Source organism: Callorhinus ursinus, unplaced genomic scaffold (genome assembly GCF_003265705.2).
Source record: "Callorhinus ursinus isolate GAN/ISIS: 27379988/994484 unplaced genomic scaffold, GSC_fseal_2.0 scaffold13, whole genome shotgun sequence".
Lineage (NCBI taxonomy): Eukaryota > Metazoa > Chordata > Mammalia > Carnivora > Otariidae > Callorhinus > Callorhinus ursinus.
This window is the reverse complement of record NW_027397075.1, coordinates 19,290,053-19,308,719: the sequence shown is the minus strand read 5'-3', so window position 1 is coordinate 19,308,719 and position 18,667 is coordinate 19,290,053. Positions and strand designations below refer to the sequence as shown.

The following is an 18,667-nucleotide window of genomic DNA, read 5'->3' as shown; positions in this document are numbered from 1 at the left end:
AAGGAGTAGCTCAGGTGAGGGGAGTGATCTCAGGTAAAGGCTGATGGAGGACTGCTCTGGGACATAACCTGCCCTGAGGCCAGGGGCCAATGTTTGTGCCCCCCTCCCAGTCAGTCAGTGTCTGGAACTGCCCCTTCCTCGGTGGGAAGAAGGTTCAGGACTCTCAGCCAGGCAGCTCCCTGGGTAAGGGAGGCAAAGGGGCCTCTGTGGGCTGTCAGTCCCTGGCCCTGGACAGCTGGGAGGAGGGTCTGGGCGGCACCACAGCCTCTAGAACAGAGGGGCAGGCAAGATTTCTTCTTCGAAGCACGTGCATGGAAGAATTCGGATGATAAAAGGAAAGCGAAGAATGAGCCTACGTGGAGGTATAAGGGAGTTATGCTGGATTCCTTTGTTTTCTTTTTCTTTTCTAGACTCAGCCAATCTGAAGCACACCCTAGAGTCACAATTTGGAGTTAGTGAAACGAAGAAGCAAGGGCTCCTTCCGGTTGTGACAAGGTGACAGCCACGCTGACTCCAGCGTCCCCTGAGGGGGCCATGGTGTCCACTCGTGGCATGGGCAGCATCAGTGGGGTCCTCCCCTTGTTTCTCCCGCAGTGGCCTGGGCTTTCATCTCTGGGCCCGTCTATGCCACATCCATCCCTTCCTGTCCTTCTAGCTACTTTCTGAGCTACTCAGCATCTCACAATGGATCTGTTTTCCCCACTCATCTGCTATAGGATTGGTTTCTGTTGCTACAGGTAAGAATCTGGAAGTGCGCTTTCTCAGGGCCATGCTGCACAAAGTCGGCAGGCCCATTCAAATTCATGCCATCAAGATTTATTTATTCTGCATTTGCTAAATGGCAGGTACCATGGGAAGCACTGGTGATAACAAGATGGCATTTGCAGGCTTGGCCCCAGAGGAGGGTTCTGCAGGCTGCTGGAGCCCTGAGGGCGGAGGGGGGAGGAGAAGGGAAGGGAGGGCCCTGCTTTTGTAGACCTGCGACATTGTGGAGCAAGCCTTGGTCTGACAGAACAGGCTTCCAGAAGACCAGGGGCCACCTGGATTGAGGTGGATACTGCCACCACCCCTGGGGAGGGTGTGTGACTCATGAGCCCTTCGCCATCCATCTCCCAGGGAGGAGCATGTCCAGAGCTTAGTGTTATCACCCACCACCCCTGCACCCTATAAAGGGGGAGCCATTTCTTCGAGAACTCCTACTTTTTGTTCTACTTCGGACTCCTGTTCCCAGCACGGCCAAGTACCCACCACCTCCGCTGTCGTCTGGCTTATCCGGACCCGGGTTAGCTTCATGCTGTTGAGAATGAATGATTTCTCCAGCAGAAGAGGGGGGCCTCCTCTGTGCCTACTTTTCTCTGAATCTGGCCACAAGAGGGGTCAGAGGGCTCTTTTAGAAAGGGACATTCTTCTCTGTTGTCTGCCTGACGACATCCCACACTGTGGCACCACCGCTTACCTCTGTCCGGGGGCGGTCTGAGGATCACAGTACGTTCTCCAGTGCCAAATGTCCCTGGACTTTGTGTGCTCTGTGCTTCGTCTTCACCCTTCCTTGCTGACCTACTCCTGGCTCGTTCCCACTGGTAAGAGATGTCTTCAGCAAGGTGGTGTAATTTCTTTCCCAGCCATCCCATCTACCCTTCCTGACTAGCCCCCAAGCACCACGATGGACTCCTGAGCACATTTCAGGAGCTCCCAGCCACCTCCTCCTCTGGCAGCTACCATCCAAGGCTTGTACAATATATGTTGCTCACCATCTGTGGTTGGCCAACCAGATGTGAACCAGATAACATGTCATGGCTCCTTGGTTGCAAGGAGCTAACCCAACAAAATATGTTTGTTCTAGGACTCTCAGATAGCTCACAGAGTAGACATTCACTCTCCCCCACTCCCCCACCCAGCCTGCTCCATAATCATCAGATTGCTTTGACCTCAGCAGCTTTCACATCTGGGGCCACTGACCCTGGAAGTTGATCAGCACCTGAGTGCCGGACAAGCTGCCCGAGAGCGCCTCCACAGTGCCCTCTGGGGGCCACGGGTGGGTATAACCTCCTAGATGACAGGAATTCCCTACAGGTTGCAGAATGCATGAATCCAACCAGGCAGAGCCCCAGGGTAGGACGCCAAGTAGGTGATTAGGACACTTTCCCCGCAATGTATGCACAACATCATTCACTCTGAGACCCAGAGAAAGTTATGTATGCACTTCACATGCTTTAGGGGTAATCAGCCTGGAGGTCTTCTGACTTTAATGGTCTCTCTCCACTACCTTTTTCCTACATTCACCCCCCCCATTAGTCTCACCCTCCCTCCGCCAGTGATCCACCCTGGGAACCATCCATTCAGGATGGAATAATGTTGAGTCTTACTGGAAGCCTCGGAGGGAGACGCCACCGTGGTTAAAGCATCCCACTGAGGGTGAGGAGGAGGGACCCCAGTGAGCGCCCACCTGAACTGGTCTCCATCCTAAGAGCAATGATAAAACACTAAACGATTTTAAGCAGGCTGATGTGGATGATTGAGGGAAAGAAAGCGAATATTTAGACAGGAGGCTAGGCAGAAAATGAGAACTGGATGAGGAGAGAAGTGGCAGCGGGGAGAAGTGGGTGGATCTAGGGAGTATTTGTGACTTGCAATTGGAGGACTGGATAACAGGGTGGAGGTGGAAATATCCCGCCATTCTGGCGTGCACACCTTCTTCTGTCGCTCGCACTTACCACACACGACCTGCTACTGTCTCTCCAATCCTGAACCGCAATGTCAGCAAGGTCGGGGACCTAGTCTTACGCCGCCCGCATCCGGGTGCCCCATTAATTAATGCACGCTGTCTGCATCTCTGTTCCAGGAGGGCGGCTCTGCAGTTCTGAAGTCCGCCGGGAGGTGGCAGCACGCGAACACTAGCCGGTCACTACCCGCCCCGCCCCCCCCCCGCCCCCTCCGCCGCCACCTGCACTTTGTTTCCTGCAGCCTTGGCTTTTGACTCTCTGTGGCCCTTTTCCCCCATGCCCAATTCCCAGAGAAGACCTCTTTCCCCAGCCTTTCTGACCTGCCTCCGTGGAGGGTGTGACTTCACCGGGGAACTTTTCCTGTGGGGCCAGGGCCGTGGTTTTGCCGAGGCTTCGGGGTCCCCCTTCCCCGCCTTTCACAGAGCACCCAGGGGAAGACGATGGGCCACGCAGGAGGGTTCTTCTCTCCCCCTGGTGCTGCCAGGGCATCCCAGGCCATGTCTATGCGAGTCTTCCCAGTCAAGTCAGGGGCAGGTGGCAAAGCCCGGCGTTGGCCTTGCGAAAATACATTCCTTTCCTGTTTCACTCCGCTCTCTGCCTTTGATTTTGTCAGCAGGGAGTGGCTGAACCTGGTCTGTCTGGGACCCCGGAGCCAGGTGCTCTCATCCCCAACGCCCCAGCTATACGAGGATCACAGGTGAGAATCCAGAACCATCTTACCCGATGCTGGGGACTGGTTTCCATAGACTCATGGAATGGTCTGCGGCCATATGTGACATCAGGACTCTGTCCACCATTGTTCAGAGCCTTTGTCACTGAGGGGACACGGTGTGAAGGAGAAACGGCAAGGTCCTCTAAGCCCACTGGTGCTGTTCTCTGCTCACCATCTGACCCTTTTTAACCTCTCCTCTCTTGTTCCCATCCCTCCTGCTTCCACTCCTTACCTCCTCTGACTTCTTGACCTTCAGACTGTGGGAAGGACTGGTGCTTCCCAATTTCAGGAGCCTTGTCATCTCCAGCCCGTACGTGTCTCTCCCTTAGCCTCTGACTGATATCCGGAAGCACCCAAATTTCATTTCAAAACTTTATTAATACTATCTTATTATATTTTCGTGGATATAAGACAGTTCATTATTATCGATATTTTTCTTGTATTAATGCTTTTTGTCAGTTCAATTCAACAAATGGCCTCATGAAGGTCTATTTGGGGAATGGCCGATCCACCACTTAATTCAAGCATGCGTAGTCTGGGAGGATAATGCATTTATCTGTCATCAGCGCCTTAATTCTGAATGCCGGGGCTCATGGGTCACCCCTGACTAGTCTTATAGAATAGCTCCATGCTTTGGAGCCCTGGCCAGGACGGCCCGAGGGTGTTTCTGCTGTGAGTCCATTGACAAGCATGCCTGGCCTCGTCTCTGCCACTCCCTTTGCCCCAGCCACCCAGCCACCTTGCACGACCCACGTTTCTCCGATGCATTGGTCTGAACCGCACACCTGCACGCTTTTTTGCTTGTTGCCTCTGCCTCCTGAGATATTCCTTGACCTGTTTCCATCTGGCCAATTTTTCGCCATTTGTTAGGACTCAGGTGAGTTGTCATCTCCTCCAGGAAGCCTGCTTTGGCTGCCCTGATCGTGTTTAGTATGTGTCAAACTCTGAGCCCGACACCGGGATGCAAAGATAAATAGAACACAGTCCAGAACCTAAATGTGCTCTCTGTCTAGGGGATGGGGTCCCAGCCCAGCTGGAGGAGCCAGAGGCCCAGAGAAGGTGACATTTCAACAGGGTTAGGTACTGGAGGAAGCTGGAGTTGGGGAGGGTGTTCCAGGTGAGGATTCTTGGGGAGAGGAATTGCAATTGTAGCATATTTGGGCCACTGCTAGCCATTCAATATGCACTCGAAGGACAAAGCCAGGAAGTGAAAAGAGCTAAGGTTTGTCCAGATCTGAAAGGGCCAGGCTACGGAGTTGTCATTCTAACAACTTCAGGCTTTATCCTGAAGACACTGGGGAGCCCCTGAAGGATTTTAAACGGGAAGATGGGATCCGATCCGCATTTTAAAGTGATAACTCGGGCTGGAGTGGGAAGAATAAATCAGCGGGAGCGGGACAGAAGGCAGGGACTGGCGTGGGCATTCCCAGGGGAGGTGACCCTGACCTCAGCTCGGATGAAAGCATCAGGACCGAGTGGGGAGAAGAGGGAAGGTTCAGGATGTACCAAGGAGCTAGGATTGGTAGAATGGACAAGAGTAGCTTCCAGCGTCCGGCTCGGGCACCTGGAGGAACAGTGGTGGTTTGCTCCCACAGGGAACTCCAGAGGGGATCAGGTTTGGGGGGAAAAGATTAGTTTTGAACAAGTCAAGTTCAAGGTTCCTTGAGATATTCAGATGGAAATGTCAGAAGGCAGCTGGCTATGCAAGTCTAGCATTGATAGAAGCCATTGGAATCTCACTCCCATGAGGATGGCTAATATCAGAAAACCAGAAAATTACAAGCGTTGACGAGGATGGGGAAAGGCTGAAACCCTTGTACGTTGTTGGTGAGAATGTAAAGTGGTGGAAAAAAATAGTATGACCGTTTCTCTGAAAATTAAAGATAGAATTATTATATGATCCAGCAGTTCCACTTGTGGGTATTTATCCCAAGGAATTGAAAACAGGGTCTCGAAAAGATATTTGTGCACCCATGTTAGTGGATTATTCAAATAGCACAAGTATCCATCGATGGCTGAAGGGATCAACAAAGTGTAGTATGTCTATTTGTATGTGTGTATAATTCAGCCTTAAAAAGGAGAGAAATCTGACACCTGCTATAACATGGGTTGAGGACATTACGCTGAGTGAAATAAACAAGTCACAAAAGGACAAATACTGTGTGATTCCATTTCTATGTGGTATCTAGAGTCGTCCAACTCATGGAGACAGAGAGTAGAACAGTGGTTGCCAGGGGCTGGGAGAGGGAGGAACGTTCAACAGGTACAGAGTTTCAGGTTTGTGAGGCGAAAGGGTTCTGGAGACAGATGGTGAGGATGGTTGCATAACAGTGTGACTGTGCTTCATGCCACTGAGCTGTACACTTTAAAAAACCCAAATGGTTCTGATGGTAAATTTATGTTAAATGTATTTTATCACATTGAAAAGAAAAAAAAAGGCATTTGAGCTGTAGATGGGGATTTGGGAATTTTTAGTGGCATATCGGTGGCAGCTGAACCAGAGGGACTCGTGGCCTTCGCAAAGGCAGGTGCAGGGGAGGGTGGGGTGTGGGCTGTGGGGGCTGAGGGAGCACAGCAAAGTGCAGCTCCTGCAAACTTGGCTCTGCACGGAGGGGACAGAGGTGGGAGCCACAAAGAGACGGCAGCTGCCCTCAGTTGATGACAAAATCACTGACTTTGCAAATTGCTCCAATTTCCCACTCACTCAGCATCCTTCTGCATCTATCCAGATTCCAAAGCCGCATGGCCCACCGGCCAGAGCCACTCTGACTTAAGAAGCTGGCCTTCTAGTTGCCATGCCATCCTTCAAGAATGGGGTTGGCTCCCGGAAGCTTGCTAAACTGCAAACAACTCCGGCAAGGTCAAGGCTTTGGAATCTCTATGCTCAAGACGCTGGATTGCGTGGCGGTCTCCGTGCCCACACGGCATCTCTCCTGTCTTTCTCGAGCAGTCCCTCTGACACACACAACTTGGTTTCATTCCCACACATCCTCTGAGACTCAGTTCAGGCTTGCCTCCAGAAAACCTTCTTTCCAACAAAGAAAGATCGGGTTGAAATTGACTAGTGACAGGAAATCCATCCTTGGGAAGCAGTATATGTTAGATGTTTGTGGGTACACACCAGGTGGGATGGTTGTGCAAAAAGAAGGACCCTCTCCTCAAAGAGCGTGTGCATGGCGGCTCTCCTGTCACATCCTTTGTGTTCGGAAGAGGAATGGTAGTTACATTTGGCCTCCGTGCTCTCAAAATTATTTGTTCACCCTTGAAGCTGGCACATCGTGCACAGTCCATCTTTGTCGAATAGATGAATGAGCCTTTATCATAGGACTTATGATACGATTTTCTAGTTTGTATGTGTGATTTTTCTCTAGATTGTGAGCTCCTGGAAGTTAGGGACAGTGTCTCACTCATGTTTGTCATCAGAGAGCACAGAGCTTTGCACATAGTAGGTACCAAGAAATGTTTATTGGCTGAAAGAATTTCTAATCGACGTAAGAACATGCATATGCATCCACCCACACGTGTATTCTAAACTCGCCTCCCCCCCATATTATTTTTTCCATAGGAAACCAGGTGAAAAACCCATTTCTTGTTACTGGTTTTTAATGGGCCTGAATGCTTCTGCAGGCTTCCTCGGCACGGTGCTCTGGCCGCTGCGAACAGGCTCCCACTGCCTCTAAAGAGCTTCTGAGAGATCTGGGAAGAAGCACAACCAGTGTGTGTGTGGTGGGTGGGGGAGCAGGCGGGCATCATAAAGCCTGGAACCATGAGGGCATGCAGCGTTGCCCTGAGAAGTGGGGCACCGGGTGATAGAAACCCAGCTGTGCACCTGCCGGGGGAGGGGGTGCAGGAAGTTTTGCTGAGGCTGCCCAGCTGAGCTGCATGCTTAACTTTATTAAATTCGCCAACGAGTATATTCATTTCACCGATAGGTACACAAAAGGGAGGTGCCCAGTGGGTATCTGGTCTAGGCACCCCTGCCCTCTTGCACAGACTGAAGACTCCCCTGCCCCCCTCCAACTTTGTTCTGCCTGCCGGGGAAACGGGAAACGGGTTTCTCCAAGCAAGAATGAGGTTCCCGGTCGAGGTTAAGTGGGAGGATGAGTATTTTACTATGTATTTTTTGCCTCTAGAGGTGGAGTGAGCTTATCAGAGAATAGAAGGCAGGTCCTCAGGGCCACAGGTGATTTCACTCGGAGGTTCTCCATGTTGCTGGGAAACTGGGTTGGAGCAGGGATGACAGCCCCTCCCACCTACTCCTTGGCCAGCTCAGGCCCCCGCAAGGCTTTGTCCTCTTTGGTGACCAGCCCTCCAGCCGTGACAACTCCACCCTTTCCCCACCCTGGGAACAAACACCAGGGCTCATGAACTTGACTTCACGCATTCTTAGGGCCTCCCGGGTCTGTGGGTGACACCAAACATAGTTCAAGGTCAGAGCCAGTGAGGGGCATGTCCTTGGTGGTGGTTCTCGATTCTGGGCTTCCTGCCTCCGGCTCTGACTCCACTAACAGGGATGGAAAAGCCTTCCACTTTAATGATCCATAGCCTGCTTGTCCTTGGACTAGCCTGAGTTCTTTCCTGCTCTCTTTGGAGGAAAGGGGAGGGTTGTTCAAAAGCACGTTGTGTTTATTCCCAAGGAAAAGAGCTGGCTTCCTCTTCAGCTCTTTTTCTGCTCTTTGTTATTCGTAAATTCCAATGCTCCAGCCGCCAGCTAGGCAAATTTACAAGTTATTATTAGCAGCTATGTGGAGACCTCACAGTGGAAATGTTTTCTGATAAAAGCACGAGGACGTCCTTTGTTAAGAATTACTTCAGAAAAACTTCCTTGCTTCGCCCTGTTCCAACCGCTCTCTGTTCTCCCAGCTCATCTGCAGACACAATGTTAATAGTCATTCATTCTAGGTGGTGGGAAGGTGGGTTTTCAAGTTGTATTTAGACGTTTCTGTAACTTTATCAGAAAATAAAAGAAAAGCCCTAAAATCCGTCGCTTTCTGTGCTCTTTGTGAAGTGATGCTGGGTCTGTTGCTGTCTCAGTCCCCGGAGCGGTTGGCTGGTCGCGCGGTTTCCTCTGAGCACAGCGAGGTCTCCTGTTCCAGTTCTCCCACCTAACAGCCGAGCTTGCCAACCATTTTTGCTGGACCTGAAAGCAAACCACCGATGCTAAAGATTAAACCACAAAACAGGAGATCGAGCGTCCCTGAGGACCTCTCTGCTGAGCTCCAACGTGGATGACTAGTGTCGCTCCAGTGGCTTTCGCTCATTCCCAGGGAGATGAAGCAGGCTCTGGAGGTGGACAAAACCTACTAGAACTGCTGGGGTGCTCGGGGCCAGGATGACACGTTGCTGGACACGGAGGGAGCTGAGGACACAGGGGCCAATTGATCCCAGAGCTTCAGGTTCTAGCTAAACTTACTTGGTCACAACCTCGCCTGCCATCTGTTAACCAACAAACTGCATCCTTCAGGTAGGGTTCTCAAGCTTACGTCTGTAGCAGAATCCCCCAGAGAATGTGTTAAAACACAGACTTCTGTACCCATCCCAGAGTTTCCTACTCTGTACGTAGGTCTAGTGTCAGGTGTCAGGCCGGAAATTTGCATTTCTTTATTATTATTATTATTTTTAGATTTATTTATTTGACAGAGAGAGAGAGAGAAAGCACAATCGGGGGAGTGGCAGGCAGAGGGAGAGGGAGAAGCAGACTCCCCGCTGAGCAGGGAGCCCAATGCGGGGCTGGATCCAAGGACCCTCCTGGGATCATGACCTAAGTTGAAGTTGGCGCTTCATGGACTGAGCCACCCAGGTGCCCCGAGAATTTGCATTTCTAATAAGTTCCTAGGTGAAGCTGCTGCTGCTGGCTCTGGTCAGCACTTAGAAAATCACAGACTTAGGGGAGCCTTGGTGGTGCAGGCGGTAAGCGACTGGCACTTGGTTTCGGGTCAGGTCATGATCTCAGAGCCGTGAGATTGAGCCCCGAGTTGAGCTCCATGGTCAACGGAGAATCTGCTTTGAGATTCTCTCCTTCTCCCTTTGGCCCTCCCACTCATTCTCTCTCTCTCTCTGTCTCTCTCTCTCTCAAATAAATAAATAAATACAAAGAAAAAGAAAATCATGGATTTAGAAGATGTGCCTGGTAGTTTTGTCGTAACTGTGTACTGGGAGGAGATGTGGTCGTTTTGTACAGTTCCGTGCTTCTAGGTATGCTTATAACCTAACAGCACACCTGGGGCGCCTGGGTGGCTCAGTTGGTTAAGTGTCTGCCTTTGGCTCAGGTCATGATCCCAGCGTCCTGGGATCAGGTCCCGCATCCGGCTCCTTGCTCAGCAGGGAGCCTGTTTCTCCCTCTGCCTCTGCCGGACCCCCTGCTTGTGCTCACGCTATCTCTCTCTCTGACAAATAAATAAATAAAATCTTAAAAAAAAAAAACCCACAAAAACAACCTAACAGCACACCTTTCTACCACTCTGTGCTCCAAAAGCTGGGGAGGGGCGCTGTTTGGGAAAGGGCACACAGTATGGATCTCACCCCAGAAGGTATTTTCTCTGGTCTAACGGTGATCCCTGCCCCATTCCCTGGTTGGAAGTCAACTTGCAAGTTGCATTTTTAGATTGTTTTAAGTTCGCTAACAGTATTTCTCAAAATTGCACAGCATACTTGGTGTTTGAAGCCAAGTTTCAGGGTATCCTAATTTACCAATTTACCTACCCATCATGCTCGCTGTTCCCATGGCCCTTCATTCCCCCGAAGCTGGTCGAATGTCTGTTGTCATTAGTCTATGCCAACCTCTCAGCAGCACGGAGTCCTGGGGATTCTGCAGCAAGCCTCTGTGCACTGTGGACCGGCTAGCTGCACCCAGGAATTCTCGGGGTTCCAGCTGTCTTCCGATGTGACTTAGAGTTGAGTTATTGGTGACACTAATGGAATTGCTCAGGAAGTGGAAAAATCCCTGATATGTGTGTCCTGTGTGTTAGGAGTGGGGTGGGGGGGGACATGGGGGAGGGAGAGGCAGTCTTCATTTTCATTGCTCAGTAAATTTCCCCCAATCTCCGCTTCCAACATTTAGCACTGGGAGGAAAACCAGTAATCTAAAATCTTGACCAGCAGGAGCAGAGGGCAAAGGACTGGTAATATATCAGTGTTTTCTTATATAGCAATGGAACTAAATCTGTGCCGTGGGACTTTATTTTTAGAGCAGCGGAGAGTGTCTGCATGGGGTTATGATTGAAATTTTTGTCCTCCTTTCTGTAAGATAATAATTCATTATACACATACTGTATTGTACAAATCCTTCTGTTGTTCCTAAATTCTCATATGCAGGAAAGTGTAAACAACTCTCCTAAAAGAGCAGTCTTCTCTTACCATGCACACTTCGGGAGTATTTTAGAAATCCTCCTGTCCTCACTGATGCTTACACAATCTTTTTTCAGATAGTCAAATTAGAGACTTCATGACTTTCCTTTCTGTGAACTATGGGGGCCATTTGGTGACTTCTCTGGAGAGACAGAGAGATACATTATAACTGCTATGAAAAAAACCTTGAGTGGTCAGTGGTCCCTGACATTTGTGTTTTAATACACCTCGCCATTAGATGGCAGTATAGTAATGGACATGACAATTTGGGGGGGTCTTCACCCATTTTAAATAAGCTCAGAGAGATGTAAGCCGGATCAGCAGGTTTTCGTCAGCCCCAGCAGGGTGGACTGGGGCCCAGGACCTCTGTCCTGAGCAAGACTCCATGGAAAGTCAGACCGGGGACTGATGCTATATAACCTTACTAGTGGAGGCCCTGTTACCTCCAGATCTGGAATAACTATCATGTATTTATTTTTCAAAAGATTTTATTTATTTATTTGAGAGAGCGCACAGGCAGGAGAAGTGGCAGAGGGAGAGGGAGAAGCAGACTCCCCGCTGAGCAGGAAGCCCGAGTCAGTACTCGATCCCAGGACCCCGGGATCATGAACGGAGCCGAAGGCAGGTGCTTAACTGACTGAGCCACCCAGGCTCAGAACACGTTTGGACTTCACTACCTTTTAAGATTTGGATGTCAAAGTGTAAAATTTATCACTACTCCCTGATGGAGCTGCTGTGTTTCCAACATTCAAAAACAAATGCATATCTTTCCGTTAGAATTTAATCTCTCCTTCCTTACATCTATGCTCTCCTTCGCTGAGGTTTAAAAAGCAAGCAAGGCTCATGTTTGGCAGCTTCTCTCCCACAGGACGTGTGACCGGGAAGGAAGTAGTGGCTTTTCTGGTTCTGTCCCTCGTTAGGATTAACAGTCCACTGCTCTCTGATATTGCTGTCTTCCTCCCGCCACAGCTCAGAGCGTAGTGTTGTTCTGGATTCTGTGCCCCAAGAAGACAAAAGAAAACCAGGCCAACGGGACTTACATGGAAATTTAAACATTTTGAAGAATGGCAAGTTTGGCTTAATTTCTCATATGCTTGAGACTCTCGAACAGGATTAGAAAGCGAATGGGGCTCTCCACAGCGGGCAGAACACAACAACAACAAAAATCCAATGAGACACAGTTTCCGTAAAGATAGTCTGAGAAGAAAACAAAATCCACAGCAATAGAGAAAACGGAGCAGATTTGCCGTGTAGAAGTTTTCCTGCCTTCGGAACCAGGGTGACAGACGGCATCTCAGATGGACCCCGGGGGTGTGGATCTGTGGACGTCATTCACCTGTTTGGGCTCTGACTCCTCCCCCCAGTGCGCTCAGGCTCCTTTAGGAGGCTGGCCCCGCCAAACTGCTCGTTCACTGGGTCACTGCTGCAGGCCGCTTCACTGTTAGTGACAGGCTTTCCTCTGTTCCTGAGGCCCCTCCAGGGAGCGTCATAATTGTCACTGTCAGGGACTGGCCCTCCACACCCTGAGCCTGGGGTGCTCGCTGGCCCTGGCCTTGTGCTCTGAGTCTGGGCCATCCTTACCACCCTGGGGTAAGATATCAAAGCCAGAGGAGCAAAATCCTAGGTGACCCCCCACCCCCCGCCTACCCTTGCCAGCTCCCCAGAAGGCTTCCGCCATCCTGGATGGCTACTGATGCCCCCTCTGTTCCCTTCTTGTGGGGTGGCCTCCTCTATCCTAGATTCTGCTGCCTTTAAGAGCCAGGAGGTGGAGCCCAGCTCTGGGGCCACAGAGGCCATGCTGCTCGTGGGGCTGGAGTGGCCTTCCGTGCATCCAGGCATCAGGGAGGACCTGCGGGAGTGGAGACTGGTCTAGGCCTGAAATGGGGCCACCCTGCTTCCCAGGGCCACTCTAGCCATCCCAGCTTGCCTTCCCACTCTGAGAACCCACACCCACTCCTCTCCCCCATCTGTTAGGAAATCACTTTTCCCAGAAAGCAGGTGCTTCCTCAGGCCCTGAGAACCCTATTGTCCTGCCCTTGGGCACATCTCTGGGGCCACTCCCAGGGATAGTCCTATAGGAGGCAAAGCCTTCGTTCTGATGCTCTCCTCTTTATCACAGCTCTACCCAGGAGCCTTGTCTTCCAGCCACATCATGTGAGGCCTCCAGATATAGACCATATATAGCAATAAAATTTATTGCATTGTAATTGCATGCAGCAGTATATGGGTGTTTAATAATCAGCTTTGGGTGGGGAAAGGAGAGAAAGCTCTAACTTGCAGCACTTGCTCAAATACACGGTGGAAATACTCTCACCACGGCCAATCTCAAACTACCAATGTGATATTCCAGAACTTGGGAGCTGGGAACAGACACGCACCGACTCCAACCCACCACTGACAGCATGCGAGTTCCCAGAGCTTCTCCTCTGGTCTTGTCCAAATCCCGACAGGTCTAGGGGGTTGAGGAGGTCAGATAGTATTTTTTTTTTTTTATGGTGTCATAATACTTACTGTTGAATATTAAGAATTACAAACTATAGCTTATATTTGAAAATGCAAATTTAAAAAGAGGCAGAAGTGGGATACCTGGGTGGCTCAGCTGGTTGAGTGTCTGCCTTCAGCTCAGGTCATGATCCCAGCATCCTGGGATTGAGTCCCACGTTAGGCTCCCTGCTCGGAGGGGAGACTGCTTCTCCTTCTGCCTGACACTCCCCCTGCCTGTGTTCTCTCTGACAAATAAATAAAAATATTTAAAAAAATTAAAAATAAAAAATATGCAGAGGTTTTCCATCCTCAATGTGATATGATAAAGGTTTCTGATCTCAAAACTATAAGAAGCTGAAAGTGAAGCGAGTTCATAACACCATTAATAGGTGCATGTAAACACCGTTTTTACCTAAGGGCCATGTGCTCAGACTGGTATGCTTGGAGCCCTCCTGAGGGCGGGTAGTATTACAGACGACGACTCTAATGTGCCCCAGACAGGTGGCTGGTTGAATAGTATATTCATTTGAGGCACGTGTATTTGTCACACAGACCATATGCAGATTTTCAAAGGAAATGTCCAGAAACTGGTTTTCATAGCCCTCAGAAACCATGTAGGGTTCACCCATGAAGGGATATAGAAGGATCAAGAAAAAGGAGAGGGGGATTTGTCAGGAAAGCCATGACTGCACTGGCCTCCCCAAGAGGGGTGGGGCTGGGGCTCTTACCCCCTTTCTCTCACATCTCGCAAGAGAAGATCCACTCTGAGACCTGCGTTTGCAGAATGGCTCAGAAAGCTCCAGCAGCAGCCCTGGCAGTGGGAAGAGGTAGAGAAAAGAGAAAACAGGGCTTCATTTGAGCAAGAACTGCACCCTGCAGAGAGCAGGGACCAACCTGTATGGGCCTCAGGAGGGAGAGAGCAGGCTAGGTGATATCCTGAATTTGATCCAAGAGTTGGCCTGAGAGGTGTGCAGGGGGAGCAGCCTGAGGATGGCATCTGGGTGCCTAAGTGAGACCAAAACAAAGAAAAAAGCAGACCCAGGAAAGAGAGTCCATTCAACTATCTGCCACGTCCTTAGCCTGATAAGAGCCATGCCGCACCCGGAGCCCTGCTCCTTCCCACTGTGCTGGGCACAGGAAGTGCTGGGAAGCCCCACCTTGGAATGAACATTACAATGTTTGCTGGATTCTTGGCTCAGACACCTAATTTCTGAAACAAGACTGTGTTTTGTGATTTGAATGTCCGTCCATAGAATGATCTCATACCTGAGCCAGCAGAAAAATTCTGGAGTTCATGGAGTTTTTTATCGAATGGCAGGAGAGAGCTTTCCCTGTGGAATACATTTTGAAGGAGCTCTGGGTGACAGAAATAAGGCTGCTTTGGGATTGAATCTCGAGGACGGTGCTGGTGCAATGTGGATTTGGTGCTGGATGGGAGCATCAGGCCTCAGGGACCAGCCTCATGGGCAGAGTTCCTTGGGGCGGGCCCTGTGGTAGCAGAGCCGTTTGGGAAGAGTGGAGCCAACACAAGCCGACTCCACGGGAAGGGTTACTTCAACCGACTCTGAATTGTGGTAAAGGCTGAGTTTACAAATGCAACTTTTAATAAGATGATGCGTTTGCAGACAGAGTCACTGCCTGAGTCAAAATCCCACGGGACAGATTCCCACTCCCATGTGTAGTCCGGGCAAATCTTCTCCCAGCCCCCTCCCTGACTCACAAAGGGTGGGGATTGAACACGCAACCCCCCATCCCCTCCGAGCCCAGCCTCCTGCGGAAGCCAGCACTCCAACCCACACCACTAACCAAATTTCACCCTGTGATGTGTCAGAGGAGAGACAGCGGGCTTGCAGGCAGGTACTGGTTCCAGTTTGCTGACTCTGCCCCCAGGGACACGCGTCCAGCTCCTTAGGGATAGAGTCTGGATAAAAGATGTTAATAGAAAGCGGAATTAACGTGCAAGAAATACCCTTAGGCATTCTGCCCGGCGGCAGGGGCAGAGATCTTTGGGTCTTGTCTGCGGTGCTGTGCAAGGGCTGAATTTTTGCTCCGCTCCAGGCGGTGGGGTGTTTGCACAGGGTGTGTGTGTGTGTGTGTGTGTCACAGCGTGTGTGTGTGTGTGGGGGGGCTGTTCTGAGAGCCTCCGCGGGCTGCAGCTGGTGTTGATGGGGCAGAAGCGCTGAGTCACTGGCTGTTCCGAGGCTCTTACATCACGTTTCATTGTCCTTTCTTCCTTTCGAGGCTTTTAAGGGCTCTTTCAGTGTTTTTATTTTGCTTTGTGTTTGCCTCGAGCTTATCCCCAGCTGGAAATCGGGGTGTAAAAACCCAGAGGCCCCGGGCTTTCGCAAAAAGCGGTGCGGAGGGGCAGTGCTCCGCGGATGCTGAGAACGCCCAACACCCCCAGATCCACGCGCACGGGCGCCCAGCGGCCCAGGCGGCAGGTGCCGTGGGCGGGGCGGGGGTGGGGGGCTCTCCCGGCTGTGAGGGTCTGAAATGGAGCCGATGAGTTTCACAGTCCCCTCATTTGTTGTTGTTCAAGGCCCCCTTTTGGCCCAAGCGTAACAGGTGGTGCTAATTATCTGTGTGACATAAATTCTTGGAGAGCTTGCCTCTGCAGAGGGCCATACAAATTTGTTTAAAGGACTGTTTGACCCAACAAGCTTGTCACGGTATTGAAAAAAAAATTTTGGTTATAAAAAGCCCTACTTACTATGGAAAAGTTGGGGTGTAAACAGAAAAGCTTAAGGGATAAAATAATAACTATCCATAATTCATCACTGGGGGTTGATTGCTGTTAACATTTTCATATATAATTTTCCAATATTTTTCCTATATGTGAACTGATATACACATACATTTTACATAATTGGGCCCACATTGTACATTGTCTTTAATCTGAAAAATATCCTATGAATATAGTCTCAGTCATTAAACCATATTCTAGAAGTGCTACAAACTAGCCCAGTATAGCAAAGGGATATTACTACATCTTTATTTTCTCTGAGTTCACTTCATTTCTACTTGTAGGATCTTTCTCTTGCCAAGATAGCCTCCCCTATAAGTCCCACCTCTGTGGGGTTGCTGAAGCATTTTCTTGGGTAACCATCTCTTTTTCTCTTGGCTGCTGAGAAATCCCTAATGTGCTTCTATCCAGGTCAGGGATTCTCAAACTCGAGGGCCCATCAGAACCATCTGGAAGGCTCAAAAGAGGGTGCTGAGCTTCATCCCCAGAGTTTCAGATTCAGTAGGGCTGGCTGGGGTGGGGGGGTGAGCTCCCCAGTAACGTGGCTTGTGCCTGCCCCCCACTGAGACCACAATGGATGGACAGTTTGATTACTACAAGTCCCCTCCTAGAGTTCTTGGCTACTTGGCCTTTTCCCTTAGCACCTTTATCTTGTCTCCAGAGCCCTTGCCATTTTTTTTTTAAGATTTATTTATTTACTTTAGAGAGAGAGAGAGAGAGAGAGCAAGTAGGGAGAGGGGCAGAGAGAGACAAGCAGACTCCCCATGGAGTGTAGAGCCCCATGGGGAGCTCGATCCCAGGACCCTGAGATCATGACCTGAGCTGAAGGTAGACACTTAACTGACAGAGCCACCCAGGTGCCCCTCCAGAGCCCTTGACTTTAACCACTACATATGGTGTCCCCTCGTGGTGTTACCCATGCATACAGAGGACAGAGATACTTTCTTTTTTTTTAAGATTTTATTAATTTTTATTTGAGAGAGAGAGAGAGCTCATGCACAAGTGGAGGGAGGGGCAGAGGGAGAGGGAGAAGCAGACTCCTCGCTAAGCAGGGAGCCCAACCTGGGGCTGGATCTCAGGACCCCCGGGGATCATCACCTGAGTGGAAGGCAGATGCTCAACCGACTGAACCACCTAGGTGCCCCTAGAAACAGTTTCTTAATGGAGGATGGGGACCAAATAGTTTGGAGACCCCCCCCTGAGAGCGGAGGCCAGAGTGATCTGTCCTTCAAACATCACTGCATCACATTCTCCTAAAGAGCTGGCTCAAAAGGAAATGCACAGATGCCCAGACTGTTTGTTAGAGGAAGTGACACATTATCCTCTCCCAACATCTGGTAATTCCTGAAAGACAGTCAGTCCCGATAACAGCGCCAGCTCACCAGAAGCCTGTGTCTTCTCTCCTGGGGGAGGTGGGGGGTAACCAAGGAGAACAGAGTCTATTTTCGGTGTGAGCCCCAGGGGGACGCCTGAGGAGGGGGAGCAGGGTCACCAGCACTGCTGTTCTGTTCTGTGAGCAGGAACACACTTCCTTCCTGTCCAGCCCTGAGCAGCAGCCTCCGAAGTTCCAAATCTTCCATGGAGAGCCGAAAAGAATGAAAAATGCCATCCCGGGCCGGAGTGGCTGGACACAAGGGCAGATGGACCGATGACCCGGGGAGAGGAGATTTGGCAGAACACCGGGTTGAGGTTGCAGCAAAGGAGAGCAGAGCTGGGTCAGGTCGAGTGTCCGTCCGTCATGCGCAATGATGACTCAGAAGGATCCAGAAGCATCTGGCTGCCCCTGGGCTGGGAAACGTACATAGTTTTTCAGCCCTCAGGCATCTTCTGGAGGCAAAATGCAATGTGCAGACAGAAGAGGAGGTGTGTGGGGGGGTGAGCGGGGTGCCTAACTTCCCCAGGTTAATTGATGTCACGTAGGTGAGGAGAAGCAAAGTCTTGAACTCAGCCAGAGATCGGAGGAGGGGTAGGTGTCTCTGGACTGACCCCTGTTTGGCATCTAGACCAATGGAGCCACCTGACGTCGAGGTCTGAGAGAAGCAAATTGTGTTCTCCTTAAATTATCGCAGGCCTGGCGGCAGGGGGTGGGGGTGGACAGGGGTGGGGAGGGCACCTCTGCCTCGGGCTCTAAGGGCATTTTTGGGGCCAGGCCCTGGTTTTGTTCGAGCAAGGGCACTCTGGTGAAAGCATCCTGGGAATCCGGCTTGCAAACAGAAAGAGCATTTCCTTGTGTGGGTTTCCTGTTTAGGTCTGCGTAGAAACCCAGAGGATCGCGTGGCCTCATAAATCCTCTAGACATTACTATGTAGAGGCTCTGGCCGGATGCCATGGGAAACTTGCGCACAAATAGAAGGAGGGGGAGAGCACATTCGCTCTCAGATTCTGGGTGGGTTTCAGGCTTCATGTTTTGGGATCTGTAAATAGAGGGGGTTGGGCTAATGGACATGATCATGAAGGTCCTTTCCAGCTTTGACCTTCTCAGATTCCGCTTCTCCCTGGAGGGTCCCTGAGCTCTCGCTGTCCAACTCAGTAATGGGGGGTCTGCTGAACGGCTCACTGAACAGAAGCACCACGAAAGCCTCAGGCAAAGGATCAGGAAGTTGCTCTAGAAGATCCTTTAGGCTCCTTCACAGAAAGAAGGTACTTTTGAACTCTGGT

The 18,667-nt window shown here is 50.6% G+C and overlaps 2 long non-coding RNA genes across 2 annotated transcripts in view; both read right to left on the bottom strand.

Annotated features, from left to right (window-relative positions):
* Positions 1-3,414, bottom strand: part of LOC141374062 (uncharacterized) — a 19,110-nt gene extending 15,696 nt beyond the window's left edge. The window contains exons 1-2 of the long non-coding RNA XR_012380609.1: positions 3,044-3,414; positions 1,457-1,577 (exon numbers count right to left, since the gene is read on the bottom strand). This is a non-coding gene — a long non-coding RNA (uncharacterized lncRNA). The remainder of the gene's footprint in view (positions 1-1,456; positions 1,578-3,043) is intronic.
* A 3,603-nt stretch (positions 3,415-7,017) lies between these two features.
* On the bottom strand, positions 7,018-15,206 carry LOC141374061 (uncharacterized). Its single transcript, XR_012380608.1, has 4 exons — positions 15,073-15,206; positions 13,995-14,077; positions 13,369-13,511; positions 7,018-8,575 (listed from the first exon to the last, which is right to left on the bottom strand). It is a non-coding gene; the product is annotated as an uncharacterized lncRNA (long non-coding RNA).
* Positions 15,207-18,667: the final 3,461 nt, after the last annotated feature.